At 38.9% G+C, this 19,653-nt stretch overlaps 1 protein-coding gene across 1 annotated transcript in view; it reads right to left on the minus strand.

Moving 5' to 3' along the window:
• LOC137265261 (homeobox protein Nkx-2.3-like) overlaps positions 1-18,382 on the minus strand; it is a 54,699-nt gene extending 36,317 nt beyond the window's left edge. The window contains exon 1 of the mRNA XM_067800616.1: positions 18,194-18,382. The gene's annotated coding sequence lies outside the window, so the exon portion shown is untranslated. The remainder of the gene's footprint in view (positions 1-18,193) is intronic.
• Positions 18,383-19,653: the final 1,271 nt, after the last annotated feature.

A 19,653-nucleotide genomic window follows, 5' to 3' on the forward strand; every position in this document is an offset into this window, starting at 1 on the left:
CCACGACTGAAATAGTTTTCCGTGTAAGTTTAACATTGTTGCATCTAAAATAGTAACATAATATATAGAATGGAAACACCGTGTGTATAGATCAACATGTGACAAATATTTAGAAATAAAGGCAACACGTCTCTATATTTACATGCATACATATGCACTCTTTCTTTGACACATATCCCTACACTTGCAGCTATATGCCACTTACATATGAATTCAGTTTACTGTCAGGTATATATGTATGTTCATCCTGCATTTCAATATATGTACTTACATTTCTTTTCACGTTAATCTATCACGTGAAGCTGTTTCCCTTCTGACATACGTCACTGCTGACATCACATGAATCATGTGTCATAATTATGAATCATGAATCTTAAAGATACAAATTATTAGTTTCCCCTCATTCAGTCCACGTTCTCCTAGCACCAAACAAGAAGATATGTAAAATTGGGCGTCGAAAAAAACAGAACATGAATCAGTCAGTCAGAATCATCTGCAAACTGAGATAAATAAACAAATCGATTACGCATATGGGTACAGCGTGCATGAAGCCCATTTCTGGTGCCCCCTGCCTTGATATATTATTGTGCGCTTTGGACATGCTTAAGCATGGATATAAGCGCGTTACAAATATATTATAATAAATTGCTTGAATATTTATGTAAGCGGTGTAAAACCATACTCGTCCACTCACTCATCTAACAGTCACGATGTGGCTGAAATATTTCCGATGTGATTTTGAATTGTAACTTACTCACACATCTAACATATTAATCTATGCTAACCTTACATATGTATACAATGATATTGCTGACAGTAAACATGTGCCCCGGAGCCTATTTGCAGGTTCACCCTCTGGGATCTATGCATTGAATTATTATACTTCCAGAAGTACACACTTGGAAAATGGATTTTGCCTCCGTAGTGCAAATGGTACCAAAGTGTTACTTTGCAAACCACTACAAATGTCAAATCCGGAGCACAAGCATGATACCTGTGTCAAGTACATCACCACAGAATACCGTCGGAGTTTCGTTTTTGTTTTTTTATTTATAGCCATTTCCATGAACCAACTGGTTCATATCTAGTAGAATAGTGTATAGTATGTATATTTCCAAACGTTAGATGTTCATTTACTTTTGCGCGACAATATGCTTGTATGATTCATGTGGAGTTTGTTATTGTCAGTAGTATTTAGGAGGAAAGAACGTGAGAATGTTCCCAAATAATGGAAAGGGACGTCATGTCTTATCTATTACGTCACGTCTATTATATTACAACTTTTTGTTTACAAGAATGAACAGTTTCTGTGTGTGTGTATGCATGGTGCATCTTTCAGTTAACAAAACCTGCCCTATTCAACTTAAAACAAAAATAATGATAGATTTTTTCCGGGCGGGGAATAGCATGCTTGTAGTAAATGGCTAGTCGCCGAATGCAATTGTTTACTGTTGGAAAGAATCACTAGTCCTGCGTCACCTGAACAGAGGCGGTATACTGTCAGATTGCAATAACTTATCCAACAGTAATGAAGGTGAACGTGCCTGGCAGACTGGTTTATGTTCGACAATATCTGACAATATTTTAAAACGTTAAAACTCTACCGTTCACCCACTCGGCTATGAAAATTTCCCTGTATGAAAACAAAGTTAAAACAGACAAATCCAAATGTTTAACACCCATGACAACTGCAAGTCATTTCTGTAGATGCTTACAGATTATCTACATGTTTTTTAATTTACATTTTTGTTGAATGGCGTCAGACGTCGTAATTATATTTGTTTCCACCGGGTCCTTCGCGATCTCTGATTGAAAATTACGGCGACTATAAGTGGGGTCGACTAAGTTCAGTGGCGGACATGGATAGCTCATTTTCACGTCGAGGTAGGGCTTATGACGCTAGATTGTGAGGAGCGTTTTACCTTGTCCGAACACAGAGAAGATTTCTTTTTTCTGATTTTGAAGCTATTTTGAATGTTTAACAGATGAACAGTTATGGAATTATGCTTCCGCTCTGTCAGTGTCAGTTTCGATCAGACACATTGTCAGTGTTAATTAAGCATGCAAATGTAAGCTTCATACATTACATACATACAATCATTCTTTAACTCAACATTGATTTCCATGTAATTTATTTTCATCTACTGTGACAGGACTGCAGGGATGTTTCCTTGAAACAGAAATTTTGAAATAAAAGCATAAATCTATTTTCTTGGCATTGTTCGAAGACGGTGTTTTATGGAGACGTTAAATATCGCTCACGTTGAACGAGGAAATGAATTACTCTGGGCTAGTAAGGTTAATCTGAACACGCTGCATGTTTGTCATAGAATCCGTCACCTTGAGTACAGAAATTATTTAAGATGGATTCTTTTTTTACTTTTACCGTTCAAAGTTTCTTTGTAACAGTTGACTGACCCAGGGACTAACTGGCTCCTGCTTTAGACTGAATAACAAGTATGCGCACCTATCAAGACCAGGTTCCTTGTTCATGTTGAAGTTATGAGCTTAGTTAGGGTATATCGCGTGACTTTCAGCATGACAATGATTAATTGGGACATAAACAACTGTGTCGATGCCAAGTGTTATGAATGAACAACTCCGGGGTAAGGGTCCACTCCAAGTGGTCATTAGTGGTCGCTCAGAGACAAAGGGTCAAGTATCTCTGCTCAATACTGACTAAGAGTTGCTGAACTGATGGTGAGGTTTGACAGATGCCGATCGGCAGCTCATCTGAAGTTAATATGTCATCGCCGTCTCTCCTTGAAATAAAGCAATTTTAATTCAGTGGTTTTGTTGGAACAATGAACAATGATCTGGTTTGTTAGGGTATTTTCGATCTTTGTGTTAGGAAACGGAAGCCATTTGACAGAGTCAAGATTTAGGAAAGCGATCACAATTGAATGTTAATAGAATACCTTTGATCCGTTATATGTGCATTGGTAGCGAATGTAGTTGAAGTAGGTTTGCATTTGAAAAGCATTCTTATGTCATTAGTTAAATACATCCAAGGAAGGTTATTCCAGATTATTAAACGACCTCAGCTTGCATGCGTGACGAGGCTACTGTCCCTCTCTATTAGGAAGAAGCAGGTTTGATCAGAAGAGATTTTAATAAATTAATTCATTGCTTCACATCATGCTGTCGTGCAATATCCATATCACTGGCTGGGGACTATGAAAATACATGACAAAGTAAAGGTTTAATAGAATAGGTAACGTGTAATACTATATTTTATATCAAGGACATAAATTCTATTCATTACTCCGATGTGAATTGCAGATTATCAACACTATAGTCGCAGAAACCCTGCGGATGTGAAGTATGGGGACTTAAACGCCTCACTATTAAAAATATCCATTTTCCATAATCCATAATCCATAATCCAAGTTCTATACTACACACACACACACACACACACACACACACACACACACACTATATATATATATATATATATATATATATATATATATATATATATATATATATATATATATATATATATATATATATATATATATATATATATATATATATATATATATATATCAAGTATCAAACGAGATTTTCACGAACTAGGGAAATAATAGAATACGTTTTCTTTCAGATTTTACTCAACTGAACTAAATATCTGAAGAATGGGTTAAACTTTACTTTTCTATGATTCGTGATTAGCAACTGAGATAATTGTCCACATCCTGTAATAGCACCATGCAACAGTTAAATTAAGCTTTTATTTTGAATTGTACAAAGTTTGTGACCTTGGTGAATATGGTATGTATGTACATTTATGTTCACCAGTACATCTCTGTGTTTATTCTTGATTTATAGCCACATGTGGATGCCTCCGATAATAGTCAGCGTGCAAAAAAAGAGTTTTACGGACGGGTTTTCACTCCGAATGTTTTCAAGGGACAAAGCAAACCTTTCAGTTCATTGGTGAATTTACTGAGCTAGACTGGAGCTAGACTGGAGCTAGACTTTGTGGAGTTCTGGACTTCACTATTTACCTGAATGGCTAATCTTAATCAGAAAATATCTCGTCACATTGAAAACATGTGTCAGTTCGCAGTATCCAAAAGACCTTTCTTGTAGCGGTTCCAGCCATTCTCACTTTGGCCACAAACACCGATTGCACCAAACTGACCGCAAGGGGTGAAGCACACGTACATATGATTTAACGCTACCACATAGACACGTGCCTCCCGACAGCATCCCATGTAGGTCAGCCATTTAGGAACGGAAATTACTTGTACTGGTTTTATGACAGTAAATCACACATTTAAAGGTTTGTCCTTCATTATTAGAATCATGCCTGTCTCTGAAACGGCCCCTGATTAACTATACTGAAGACGAGAAGAAAGAGCTTTACTGCTATGCTTAAAAACCAACACTTATCACCGGTGTTAGTATAATGAGAAAGTGGTGCCAGCGACCAATATCATCTACAGCTGGCAGCGAGCCTGCATTCCAGCTTACTTAGCCTGCCTTACTGTCGCCCTACCCACTTCAATAGTTGAAAGAGGCCCCCGACATCATAGGACCTAGCTGTCGCCATATTCCGTTACAATCAATCATATTTACTAAGGGGAGATAACTGCGTAACATTACTCTGTCTGTATTTGTCATCGCCAGATAGATTGTGATCGAACGCGTATTTTTATCATCGCAATCTCGACACCCCTGTTTTGTATATGTGTGGTGTTGAGCAGTTAAAGTAGACTTCTGAAACATTAAGTATCTAGAAAGACTGGACCACCGCTTGGAAAAATTTGAGAATTATTGCCGTGATAAGATATCTTAAATATAACGATGGCTGTAGACGGAGTGAGATCTTTGATGAGATTATATCTATCACAAATAGTGTTGTCTATTGGAAGGGAGGATTTTGGTGTGATTGATAGCTGTGTTTCTGATACACCGTGATTGGAAAGTACTGCTCAGAGAGAGCTAGACCAAACTCTGTCGACTGATGCGACGCAAAGTCAACTTTACTACATGTATCAACATTTATATTTCACTGAATATTTTATTGACGTAATAATTTAAAAGGCACGTGTTAGTGAATATTGTAGATCTTGACAATAAATTATTCTCGGTTCGTAAAGGTAGACTTTTTTTTAATTATTTTTAAAAATTTTCTGACTAAAGCAGTTTCTGCTTATTATTTCATAATATTTTCGTACAAGAGTAAAACATATTTATGTATGTGTGGCTGTGGTCAATATCACTGTTTCGTCTCATTGTTTCTTCTCATGGGAGCAATAAATTAGGGATCTGTTATGACTGATCTGAGATTGAGGGATTAAAATAGTTGTCAGTGAGGTGACGTCCTGGCAATAAGGTTGAGCGTCGTGCTATCAGCCGATCCATCTAATCTCCCGGAGACATCAAACACAGCAACTTCTTTACATTACGTTGCTCATAATCCGCTCCCATCATCTCCTGATCAGTGACAGCTGTTGCGTTGTATAAAAACTACATCAAATAAACTCCCCACAGCGATTGTTACGAGATCACGTCTTATCTCGCAATTCAGCTGCGAGATTTTGACGAGACGGAAATGGCGACCACCACTGTGAAAACGACTTGGCTTCGGTCTAGCGACCGCACATTTCACTAACGCAACCAATTAAGGATTATTCAAGCATACAAACACTAACAGTTAACGGTGCACTGAACTAAAAACCCACCCAGCGGAATCGTCGGTGTGTCATGAAACGTCTGTAATCGAGTGACTCTTTCCCATTGGAGACCGTTCGTGATTTATGGCGATGGGGGTGACAGTCATTTTTGAAACCCCAGCCCCGACCGAAACCATCAAAATAAACCCGAAAGACCAAAACAAACTCAAACAACCCAAGTTAGAAACAAACATTTATGTACAAAGTAAAAGGCTATCAACCCCCACCCCCTTCCCCTTCCTCAGCACAAAATGGGTGACCCACTACCTAAAATCATCATTCTACACCCACGCACCCACCCACTGCCAGCTAACCAAAAATTTTGAATGTTTTTTTTTCTTGCTGTATATATTTCCACTAGTTCGAATTACGGATGACATGAAACCATTACTTTTTAGATCTTGTCACACACACCGCAATTCGTCACGTGATCTCAGCCAGTTTGGTTTGAAGGATTGGTACTTCTTCCTTTCCCCAGTGTTATTTATTACACCGCGTCATGGAGTCTACTTACTCACAGGCACTGATATCTTTCTTTCCTTAGGCTTATACATTGTCGTGTTACAGTTAATACCAGTAGATGTGATATTATGGGTTGGTTGTGTGTAGTCGATAAACACATACTCGCTATACCAAGGTGAAAAATTAACGTTTAGCGATCTGCTCTATTCAGTCATATAGAATCTGAATATTTCTTTTACACTTTCTTTCAGAAAATGATGCATCGTAAAACAGTAAAGCCTTCAGTGCGACGGACGTTCCCCATTACATACATCGTCACTGCGGGTATTAATTTACGAGGTAAGAGAGTTAATCTGGAAGTAATGCTTGCACAGGGAGGTAATTACAACAGCAATCCGTCTTTTAAAAGCATATAACTGCTTTGTATACAACGTGTACAGTTTTAACGAATTAATATCCGGAAAGACACGAGTTATCCCCCGGACCGATGCTATATTCCGGGGCATTAGCGGCGCGTGTAATTATCCCCCCAGCGCAAGATGCATTGCGAATTTAGGAGCGCGACGCCTCAGTTAATTTAGACCAAAATGGAGGATACTTGTATCTCTCTGACAGAAAATTGCTCAGAAAAATGAGAGTTATATTCATAAATATGTTTTTCGACGCAGCGGAAATGAATGTACTTTGTGGGCACGAGCCTGCCGTCATCAGGAATCGCTAAAACTGAAATGAGAAATTAAGCGAACAGAGAGACATTACATACAGAATGACGTGACTGAGTGGCTCGGAGACGGTGCAATAACGACGTGGCTTGATGTATATTGCACCGAGAAAATGCCTTTTAAACTTTCTTATATGACGCATTGAAATGATCTTGCAGATCAAAACAGATGTCTGCAATGATGTTACATAGTCTTTTACTGTATAATAGTTAAAGCCCTAAATGCCTGTACGCATCACCTTCAACATCCTATATTCAACCCTTTAGCAGCTGCAACATCCTATACTCAACCCTTTATCAGCAGCAACATCCCATACTCATTTCATTATCAGCTTCAACATCCCATACTCATCTCTTTATCAGCTTCAACATCCTATGTTTATCTCTTTATCAGCTTCAACATCCTATACCTATCTCTTCATCACCTGCAGCATCCTTTACCCATCCCATTATCAGCTTCAACATCCTATACTCATCCATTTATACGTTGCAACATCATACTCATTTCATTATCAGCTGCAACATCCTATACTCATTTCATTATCAGCTGCAACATCCTATACTCATCCATTTATACGTTGCAGCATCCTATACTCATTTCATTCTCAGCTGCAATATCCTAAACTCATCTCTTTATCAGCTGCAACATCCTGTACTAATTTCTTTATCAGCTTCAACATCCCATGCTCATCTCTTTATCAGCTGCAACATCCTATGCTTATCTCTTTGTCAGCTGCAACATCCTATGCTTATCTCTTTATCACCTGCAACATCCTATGCGTATCTCTTTATCAGCTGGAACATCCTATACTGATCCCTTTGTCAGCTGCAGCATCCTGCATTCATCTCATTATTAGCTGCAATATCCTATACTCATTTCTTTATCAGCTGCCACATCCTATACTCAACCCTTTAACAGCTGCTACATCCTATGCTTATCTCTTTATCAGCTGCAACATCCTGTACTCATCTCTATATTAGTCGCAAAATCCTATACTCATTTCTACATCAGCTGCAACATCCTATACTTATCTCTTTATCAGCTGCAACATCCTGTACTCATTTCTTTATCAGCTGCAACATCCCATGCTCATCTCTTTATCAGTCGCAACATCCTATGCTTATCTCTTTGTCAGCTGCAACATCCTATGCTTATCTCTTTGTCAGCTGCAACATCCTATGCTTATCTCTTTGTCAGCTGCAACATCCTATACTGATCCCTTTGTCGGTTGCAACATCCTGTACTCATCTCATTATCAGCTGCAATATCCTATACTCATTTCTTTATCAGCTGCAATATCCTATACTCATCTCTTTATCAGTCGCAACATCCTATTCTCATCTCTTTATCAACTGCAACATCCTATACTCATCTCTTTATTAGCTGCAACATCATATACACATCTCTTTATCAGCTGCAATATCCTATACTCATTTCCCTCTCAGATCCAGCAGCCGACACCCTTTTCATTCTCACCTCAACAACGCATGCTCACCTCTTTTTTTAGTTTCTTCTACACTACCCACTATGTATCTACCACAGCATATACACATTAATTTCTATCCATATACTACCCCTTTTTTCAGCACCAACATCCTATACTTGTCCGATTCTCACCTTCAGCAACATATACTCGTCCCCCTTTCAGTCCTAAAGCGTTTTCTACCCGTTTCTCATCCCCAGCACAGTTCTCAACTCCAGCATGTATCTCTTCCCAACGAAGACATCACAACTTTTGTCACTGAACCAAGCCACATTCTCACATGCAAAGATGTCACAACCTTGGTCACTGAATCGGCTCACGCTCTCTCTTGTCACATGCAAAGATGTCACAACCTTGATCACTGAATCGACCCACGCTCTCTCTTGTCACATGCAAAGATGTCACAACCTTGGTCATTGAAGCAAGCCACGTTCTCTTTTGTCACATGCAAAGATGTCACAACCTTGGTCACTGAGACAAGTCACAATTTCACTTGTGACATGGGCGTAGATGTCACAATGCATTGTAGTTAACGTCACTGGTAAAATCCGGTGTCCTTTCACTGAAATCGGACATGGAGTTAAAAGAACAAAACAAAATATTTCCGCCGGTAATATTGCCAGGAACATCTTTTGCTTTGCTGGTGATGCTGTTGAAAACAACTTACAGTTCCGGTTATCTACACTCCACGCACGTCACAAGGCTGTGGTATCTGACACAGTGTGTACAGAAGGACTGGCCACGTATTAAAGTTTGGTGTTACATTAACTACAACATCTTGTCTTTCGGCCAATGAGAACCGTCCAATCTTGAATAACAAAAACTGAAATTAAAGATAACGATATATATCCATACATGAATAAAGATTATAAATGGTTCGAGTTGGGCGAGGCGGGACAAAAGCGAAAAGATTCACAATGAATAATTATTTGTCAAAAAACACCGTTATTGTCCATTCTTAGGCTGACATGTTTTAGGGAGAGGCAAAAATATCCAACTCGACACCCATTTTGAGATGGCATATGGTCAATATGGTCACTTGATACGGGTGGTATGCACAAACAGCTCACCAGCTTTTAATGATTAATTCAATGTTAGTATTCTGATGAACAGAGATTTAGTAATCTATTAGCACCAGCATCATTCATGTAACCATCTCTGACAGCTACTTCCAGGGGCTATCTGCTGAGGCATCCTTTCTTGATTTACAGTAGGCACCCTTCTCATGATGGTGACTTATTGATAAGGACAAAATTTTGTTTGCTTACCAACTCAGATTCTTTGGCAAAATATGTTTAAATCGAATAAACGTCAAGAAGTGTCTCATCTGTGGCGATGTGGGGGTTGTTGTTGTTTTTAACAACACGCTGACTTTGGACATTTAATTATTTCGCAGATAAGTAGATAAGTACAAACCAAACGCTTGCAAATCCAACAACAGGTGTTGATACGATAATATGCTCAGTAGGACTGTAAGACTAAACTGCTATGAGTTCTCACCAGATTCGGGGCAGTACTTAATATTGAAAATAGCCCCTGTCGAGGATAATGGCATAATAGATCCTTTATGTCTAAGATCGTGACATCCCGAGTATTTGGAAAGATATTTTATAACACTTTCTCCTCCCCGCCGTTACCGACTTGTTAATATGTGTTTTTAACCAAATCTTTATCTATTTCCCATTAGACATTACAGCGTTTAAGCGTTATACCAACAGCTGTTTTAATGAGAAGGGTATCAGCGTTGATAGCTGATGTCGCGGGTGGGTTCCTAACTTTTGATGTTCATATCTGTGATTTAACTTGCACATAGATACGGCAATACCGTACATTCCAATATTAGGCATGCAATTGAATACATATACCTGTTTTACACAATATTTACGCAAACGAACTACAATGATTGCAACATTAGTGTGTAGTAATTTCTGTTCCCGGTAAATAAATAAATCTGGGTAGACCGATATGCTTCAACTCTAGTACGTGACACTTTGAACCCAAATAGTGATTTCGAGTCAAAAAGCAATTTACTCTACAAACATACACATGAGTAGGCAAAGTACCGTCACGAGTAAACCCCATGTACCCGACACATGAGTTTCACTGACCCATGTACCCGGCAAATGAGTTTCACTGACCCATGTACCCGACAAGTGACTTTCACTGACCCATGTACCCGACAAGTGACTTTCACTGACCCATGTACCCGACAAGTAAACCCATGTACCCGACAAGTGACTTTCATTGACCCATGTACCCGACAAGTGACTTTCACTGACCCATGTACCCGACAAGTAAACCCATGTACCCGACAGACAGACTCGTACATCCTAAATGTTGACCCGTGTATCCGACAAGTAAACCCGCGTATCCGATATTTTACAGAAACATCAAAATCCAAAGTAAAATGATCACACAGGTGCAAGGACCTAACGCGTATTGCAGGACAACAATCAGTCATGTCGTATACGATAGATCACAACGAGAAAAGTGTAAACACACCCTACATTCGTTCTTAGAGAATTCTCCATATAATCAGTTTGCGCATCGGGGTATATGATATGTTGGTTTGATTAGAACATTTTTGCGGTTTAATCAAGAATTAGATACTTCCGTGTAATAACCTTACACTTGGGTCCAGACTGGGGTCACACACATGCACGAGCACGCACGCACACACGCACACACGCACACACGCACACACTCACACACATATAAATACCAGGAACGACGCTGGATTCCTCCCAACTGTGTTTTAACTGAATCACCCTCGCATCGACAGTGTCCGAAACACCCTCGCATCGATAGACAGTGTCTAAAACACCCTCGCATCGATAGACAGTGTCCGAAACACCCTCGCATCGATAGACCGTGTCCCAACCACCTTCGTGTCCACTGACTGTGTCCGAACCACCCTCATATTGATAGACAATGCAAGACTCACCCTCGTATCGACAGGCAGTGTCCGAACAACCCTCGTATCGATAGACAGTGTCCAAAGCACACTCGTATTCAAAGACAGTGCCCTACTTACCTTTACATTAACAGACAATGTTGATTTCAATGTTACGCATACAACGTGTGGTTGCAGATGTGCCCAAATAATTACAAATATATTCCAAGCTTTAAAAATATACCTACTCCGGTTATTGCGGAAACTATATGACATTTTATACGTAGTAAATACAAAACAACACGAAATCTACAAGCCGGCATGTGGATATATCACACAACCTGGTGAAATGTATTACAGTCAATTACATAGCATGTAAAGATTACTGTATACGTGTAGCCGTTACTGTGTGAAATCTGCATCACATCAACACGCTATTTGCATGTGTTCAACATATGCCGTTATGTTGGCAAATAGGGTAATATGGTCAAAACATGTGCAGATATTTACATGAGAATACACATGTTTTTGTCATAAAAATCACGTAAAGCTTGTTTTCATATTGATACATTTAATACTGTAAGCTAGGATGAGATCCCTAGATCTGCCATAAACACAGCCATGTCTGCTTATTATTTCATATGACTATGCTGAGGTAAACTGGTTTCAAGTTGTCGAAAGGCGGTACACATTTGTATTAGGAACGACACAGAATACATGACGTAGAAATATCATTATTAGCAGTGTCACAGATATCAGTACCGTCACGACAAATCGTTAATATACTTAATATACCTTGTGATATTTTAATATCATATAGTTATTCAAATTTTACAATACTTCCATAATCGCAAATTTGTCCCATTTAGGAAACAATTTAAAGTCATTCGCATAGCATTTTACTGTCATTTGGTAAATGAAATTGCGATCAGGATACTTAAAGTTTTAAGAGAAGATTATTAATCAAACAAAGAAATTGATTCCGACTAGTCTCGAAACAAAGACAGTTACCTGAAAAACAGCGATGTTCGATTTTGAATGTTTCAATGAACAGCGACAACGACCATAACCATGACAACGACGAAATGTAGTGTTGGGATGTTTTTAAAATAGAAACTGTATTTTTGCTTTGAAATTAAGACGACCGTGTAAAAACTAAACAATACTTGTACTGAAGCTGCTGCCGGCCAAAATAATCTTTATTTTTCGGGCTCTGAAAAACAAAATAAAATTATTATGATTATTCTCAGTTTTAAATATCCACGTAAGACTGGCCACCACTATACCCCGCTCCGCGTGGGAAGAACGACCACAGAACGGTATGCCTAAGGGGTGACGTTTTGTTTATGTACGCAGTGGCCCAACACATTCCGTGAGTTACGGATCTACCCACATGTGCCGCCTCACCCTAGGGTCGGGGAAGTGTCTTCATAACTGCCCGGGGGGTAAGGCGAGGGGTGAGAGATGCACACGTGCAAGAGCGGATCAGTTTTACCTCGTCGGCAATTTCATGAATTTTCGTCCTTTCACAAAATTCTCTTGATTGATGGCTGGTTTGCCTCGCAATGAATGCCGAGGCATTCTCTAAAAGCGTCCATTTGTCAAATCTGATACACTGAGTTTGATACCAAAGCGACGCGATGGATGATGTACTCCAAACGGAAATTATATAATTTCGAAATGATAAGGCTTCCTGACTACCCATTTCTGACTGAAACGAAAATATATGATTTTGTCAGTTATGATGTGAGAATGTACGATGTCGGTATGATCAAAGGAGCTCACGTCCTGCACCCAACGCTCTGTGTTTTAACAAAGTTAAGCAGACAGCTATGCTTTGCATCTTCCAGTATTATATTTTAACATTTTCTCATGCAAACGTCTTAAATTACATTTCATAATGTGTCGTGATTTTCTTCCTTCCCTCAAGAATTGTTTAACGCGAGTATTTGTTCTAAACACTGACACTAATATCAGAGCGTTGAACATACCAGTTGACATCAGCTACAAACAAGCATCTGTTTTCTGATAGTTAATTCCACGATCAACAGGATATTTTGTTGTCAGAAAAACCTTTGATTTAGACCGCTAATTAGAGGAACATTTTGCCGAAATACAATGAAACAAACAAGATATGTTTAAGTCCATGGCGGACGCGATGTTAGATAACACCGGTTCCTTAATTAGGTAGTCCTTGCATAATATCGCCTTCCGTCCATTCCGTCTTGCCATTAAGCCTGTTTGCGATTTAATCTCGACACAGGGAAGTTATGCTCTGTCTGAAGTAATCTGATTATCAGTCAATTGTAATTGCGCAAATTAATTTTACTGTAGATAAATCAAATCAAGACCATGTGTGATGGCCATCTACACGTGTGTTTTATTTTATTTATCGATGTATATAAAAGATATTTGTAATAAAACAATTCTCCCTCTAAACACGTATATCTTGCACCAAGATGTAGAAGATTGTGTCGGGTTGCACTTATTATGTGTATTTTAAAAATATTTGTTTATTTTTTCTTGATATTTGAAAGAGACTTTCTATTTTTACAGAAAAACGCGTATTTCATCATGGAAAATGTCTGGTACGAAGATGGAGGGTTTAAAAGCATTTGCGGCTCAAAATAACGTGGTTATTAATAGGAAGAAAATTGGAATTTAATAATGCATTTATCTAATTTCAAGGTTATTTGTAATTTTGATATGCTCTGCAAATGTATTCCATAGTTAAAAGGGAATTACCTAAGCCATCTACTGAAGTCAACTATACTCTTAAAAATCGTCGCCAAAAGTCACAGGGCATTTCTGCTATTTCAAAGGTTGATGTGTTGTATTTAAATCTAGCATTGGTATTTGCTGAGTAGTTAACTCATTGTTCCCGATAACACTTCCAAAACATTTATTAACTGGACATATATCTTGTAAAACACTTTTGAACGATTTTTTTATATTATTCCCACTATTTAACAGTTGTATATTGAACAGTCGTTCTTTACAATGAGCATTTGAAATAAGAAACCTGTTATTTTAAGCATTTAACAAAACCACGTCTGTTTTAATGCCCTTTCGTCCCGTGACACAAACATCGTGAACACCAGTGACGGAGAGGTAAGAAAATATACGTAATATTTGCAAAATATTTTATCTGCAGTCTCTACAATAAACTAACGTGCTATTTCAGTGAAGAGAATAATATCAAAGTTGATCTCAATAAGATGGAATTTTCTTTGTTTTCCTTGACTAGAACCAAGATGTCCCAGCCACATACCGCTATAAATATGACTATATGTTAGATTGATTCAAAGATTCGACATATCACCAATGTAAAATCATATTTAACGAGCAGTTTAACAATGAAATATCCCGCTGTGTGTTCGGAATGTAAATAAAACAATTTTACTGATATATGCGATAAAATTATGTAAAGATACGAAGGAATTTTAATACGTTCACCTCTACTTTGATGTTAGGCAAAAGTTGCCCCAACTGTTGTTCCGCCCTCAGCTACCGTCTCAACTATAATAAAATTCGTCAAGTATTATAAAGATATCAATTTTCATCCTGCTGTGTTGACTTTGATTGTAATTATGATTATTTGTGTTGGCCAACAAGTGCTGATGACCAGCCCCACTGTCCAGCAGCGCGTCCGGGGTACTTAGTTTGCCAAAGAGTGTTTTGACCATGTTTTGTTTACAAGTTGTTTCTGTCTTGGGGGGTCCGTCAAGAGCCGATATTTAAATTCGCATTGTAGGCATTGAAACAATGAAATTAATCGCCTGCAATGTTGCTGATTGCCCAAGGGGTTTAGATGGGTGCTGATAAGGCTGCTCCCTCTCCACCCTTCCCGACATGCCCCGCGGTAATCTGCACGTAGTCCAGGCGGCCAAGGGAAGTAACTATGTGACCGACTTCCGGTCTCTTCTCAGTTTTCTACAATGTCGAGACGGCACGATGTGATTGGGTTGATAACAGTCGCAATCATAAGGAAGGGTCACTCTTGGAGGGTTGTCAGGCGGGTGATTAGGACGGGTTAAAACTCATGTCGCAATTCCGTCGCATCATTAACGGAAAGGAATCAAATGTTGTAGTATAAGATGCCCAAAGGACAGCACTAACTCACTGACAAAGTGAGTGGCTATCCAGTAGTAACACTTGCTACATCTAGGTGTGAAGTCCATTCTTAATACACCCCGGTGTGATATGGCGAACGAAGGACAAAAGCGGATGAAGAAGGACTTTCGTACCTTTCGTGAATCAAAATTCTTGTAAATATGTCCCTCTCTTCTTTTCAACAGTCCAATGGCATACATCACCCCGCTTTAAGAACCTAACGCTTACCAGAAGCTTCTCAGTTAACAATAGTTTTCAAAATATTTTTAATTTATGTTTTCAAAATACCCTCCCCTTTTGACCCCCACAAGAGTACGTGACAAAGTTGTGAAACAATGCAATGCTGCAGGTAGAAGCTGGATGAATTGCTTCCTCGCCAAGAGTGGCTTTCTTGTAATTATTGTTGTGCTATATTGCCATATCGCCCTAGATCTCGGCCACATAATACAAGTGCGATATGGCATGCCGTAATGGTGCTACCGTGTATGTGAGCTGTAATCCACACCGCCCAGTTCATACGGCCCTTCGTCTGTGAATGCTACATGTTGTTGGTAAAGTGCACGTGACGTGGCATCATAACTAGTATGGTACAGTTAGGTTGTATTTTTAACCACATCCTCTTGAGGAGTCGATCCCACATTTTCGAAAAGCTGTTTATATGTGAGAGTATGGCATGGCAGAACAAGTGTCCTGTTTGAGCCGGAAGAAATATCAGAACCGTTCAAATATGCACGCTTATCACCACACCTAGGTGTATATATAATAGATTTGTTTTGTTAAATACGATTATGAATATATTTGGGACATCTACTTCCGTGTAAGCTAGTATTAAGAGCCATTTCGCATTCATCATGTATACCATTAAAAACGTAGAAACGTAAGAGATACTGGATTAACAAGACTGATAAAGTGCAAATGATGAAGCCGAGGAAGAAACAGATGATGAAGACAAATTAAGGGAAGATGTTACAGTTAATTCCATTCCTTTGAAAATGTTTCATCTGCATCGATATATAGCATTGTTTTCTCATGCATATGCATGATGGCTAGTGATGTGCTCGCAAATGGGATATCCCCTACTTTTTTAATGGTATAGTTAACTTGCTTGACACGTAAACATAGTAAAGACCACTGTGTGCCTGTTTTCACCAACCGGACATTGCATGGTACCAAACAATATTCATGAAAAACACATTTTTATCTCCGTTTAAAAAACCCTTTAAAATTGTCTCTTCTCTGTGTACTGTTTCCATACCACATCAAAACGCATTTTTAAATCCACGACAGGATCCCAGTCGCGTGAGAAATGTAACGACGCATGAAGCGGCACCAATTGTACAGGTGCAAAATTAAAAACACTCTTAGCAGGTGATCTGAAACTATCGACTCACCATTACAACAAGGTCGTAAAAGATCGTGATCACATGACTTCTGGTCAGTCTGCGGTCACTCCAGCCTGACGTGCGGCATGAGTTAGGAGGAAACTCTGTTAATGTAAACACATTTAGACGCGCATTAAAGTGTCGCCCCACTCGATCAAATTTAACAGATATTAAGACATCAGGTAATTCATTTATTCAGTGATTCAGTTTGATAATTTTCTAATCTGTTTTCATGTCCTAATCGTTTTATTCAAAAGTTGAAAACAACACAGCATCACCACCACTTCTCAACCGTACAGAAAATTTGTGAGACTGAGATGTCGATCATCAAAATCATGTATCTTTACATGTGGTGCCTATTTTGTGGCAATATTTGATGTGTTACTGAATGCTTGTACTCAAACAAATCCTGGTTGTTGGGTACTGAGTTGAGTTAATGAGTTACTAATTGATTCATTGCAATATCTTAGCCGTTTTCACTTTGATGAAACTAATATCTGAAAATGGTATACGTAGTTTTACAATCATGTAAAATCAGATTAACATAAAGCTATTTCTAATGATATTAAGACTTATGTCACGGATCAGTCTCACTGACATTTAAGTTATCTCCCCTACATTTACATTTAAAATATATTCAATTTAAATGATTAGACACATATACATGTACACACACGCACGCACTCCCCGCCCCCTACACCCTCGTATGCTGTACGTACACGATATATATGCATTAAACACAGAAACACCAACCACAACAGTGTGAATGCCCGCTAGCGCGGCGACGTCAAGGTGACCAGCTATCCAGTTTAGTCTGACATTACAATGGATGCATATATTAACGACACATCAAGGCACCTCGCATGCATCTTTATGTCCGTCAATAAAATCATGTTGATTAAATTGAACACATTACTCATTTTACAGGCATGTATTAAGGGAATCTGAACCAACATTTGTTGGGATTATCAACAACCAATCCGCATATTTTTGCGGAAACGCAATATCACAATCTAGTGTACGCGATACCCGGCTGGTGTTTTCACTCGAACATTGCAAACATTCTGAATACCTTAGGCTAAATAAAAAAGTTAAATGTTTCTCGGGCATCGGCGCGTCACTTTCCTCTGTGCGCGTAACAATTCTATTTGCCATTTAAGAGAGATAATTTTGACTTGGCCGAGTCCCGATCACCAATTTGTCCACTGTAAGAATGAGCGCCAGTAGGAACGAGTGTAACTGAATCTACAACTCATTAACACGTGCTAAACTTCGCAAGCTGAGAGAAAAAAATGTGTTCCTCCCGCAACACATTTTTCTATCAAAATGTTTTTGAAAGTCCTGCCCCCCTCGTCACTTTTGAAAAAAAATGCGCCCGGGAAACATTTATTTCTTTTTAAGTATTTTTTTTTATGCAGCCTATATGTTGTTTGCGTTATATATATACTTACAAATATTGGTGCAGACATTCTTCTTTCTCCCGCCAGGTTAACACACCTCGGAATACAAGTAGCTCTCGTTGGTCATTTCTCCATTATCAAACTGAATGAAGTTTCTAAAATAGCATGATTAATAAATTCATGCCGCATTTCTTCATAGCATTGTGTTACACATATATCGTTAGCTCTTTAACTGTTGTTCTGATATTTAAATTTACAGCGATTCCTGTCTGATCCGCGACAACTTGAGACCTTGCCCGGGTACTTTACATTCAGGATGTCAAACTTAACGTTGATGGTAGTGTCGTGTAAACAAAGGATACACAATTTTATAGATACATTTGACAGTGCGCAATAAAATGTTATTGAAGAGACCACGGAACAAGCTCTTATTTTGTTGTCACTTATTGCTAGAAGTATCGCCCCGTTGTTGTTTACTACAGTGTCAGTAAATATATTGCTTTAACAACGCACAAGGGACTGGGGACTGGACAGCGTTGTGATCAAATGTTTGTCAAATATACATCCATAAATTAAGAAATAGTACAATCTGTTGGTGTCATTTTAAAACCAGTTATTCCACGAGGCTGCCAGCCCCTGCCTAGCGCTGAGCCTTGTCCACAACATACTACATTAAATTCTCTACCTTATCCACTGATGATTTAAAACAATACCTGGTGTATTCATTGCTGTTATTTTAGTGTATAAAACGGGACTTGGAGAGCATAATCGTCATATTGTTTGTAAGTGAAAAGTCGGACTCAACAAACATGCATAATATTCCACGTCCACAGAGTATCCATCTTCTATAACAGGTACTGTTGTAGTTTGTGTTCCACGGTTGTCTACATCTCATTCTAGCGAGGTTCTTGCAGTGACTAGGTAAGGGCGGAGGGGCACAGAGCTGTGTGACCGCAATTAGAGTAATTAACATTCACGATCGACCTACAGGCGAATGTCGTTATGGTCCTTTTACAAACGCTTCAAACAGTGCAGCCTGGATCAAACACTTGACACGCTGTTCCATGTCGCCGACATGAGCCGATCTTCAAACATTACAGCCTGGATCAAACACCACTTGACACATTGTTCCATGTCGAGGACATGAGCCGATCTGCAGACTGGTTGGTATGGGGCCTTTAAGGTATACTCTCCAAGGCAAGAAACGCATACTGTGATATTGATAAATGGCACATATACTTTCAAAATTAGAGACTGATTACAACAATGTGGTCATAATAAAGCTGGTTTGTGTAAATTGAACGAATGCACTGAGCAATACGACATCATGATTATAAGAGATCTTCGGAATGTGCGTTTAAGCGTCAACTTGAATGAAAATTGAAAACAAGTGGTTGGCATCATGTACGTGTAGTTCTCAGGAATCGTGAGCAGAGACACTGCCACCGATGTCAACCTCCACCTCCTACCACCACAACGTTAACCACCATCGCTGCACCACCTACGACCGG

Source organism: Haliotis asinina, chromosome 15 (genome assembly GCF_037392515.1).
Source record: "Haliotis asinina isolate JCU_RB_2024 chromosome 15, JCU_Hal_asi_v2, whole genome shotgun sequence".
In the NCBI taxonomy this organism is placed as follows: domain Eukaryota; kingdom Metazoa; phylum Mollusca; class Gastropoda; order Lepetellida; family Haliotidae; genus Haliotis; species Haliotis asinina.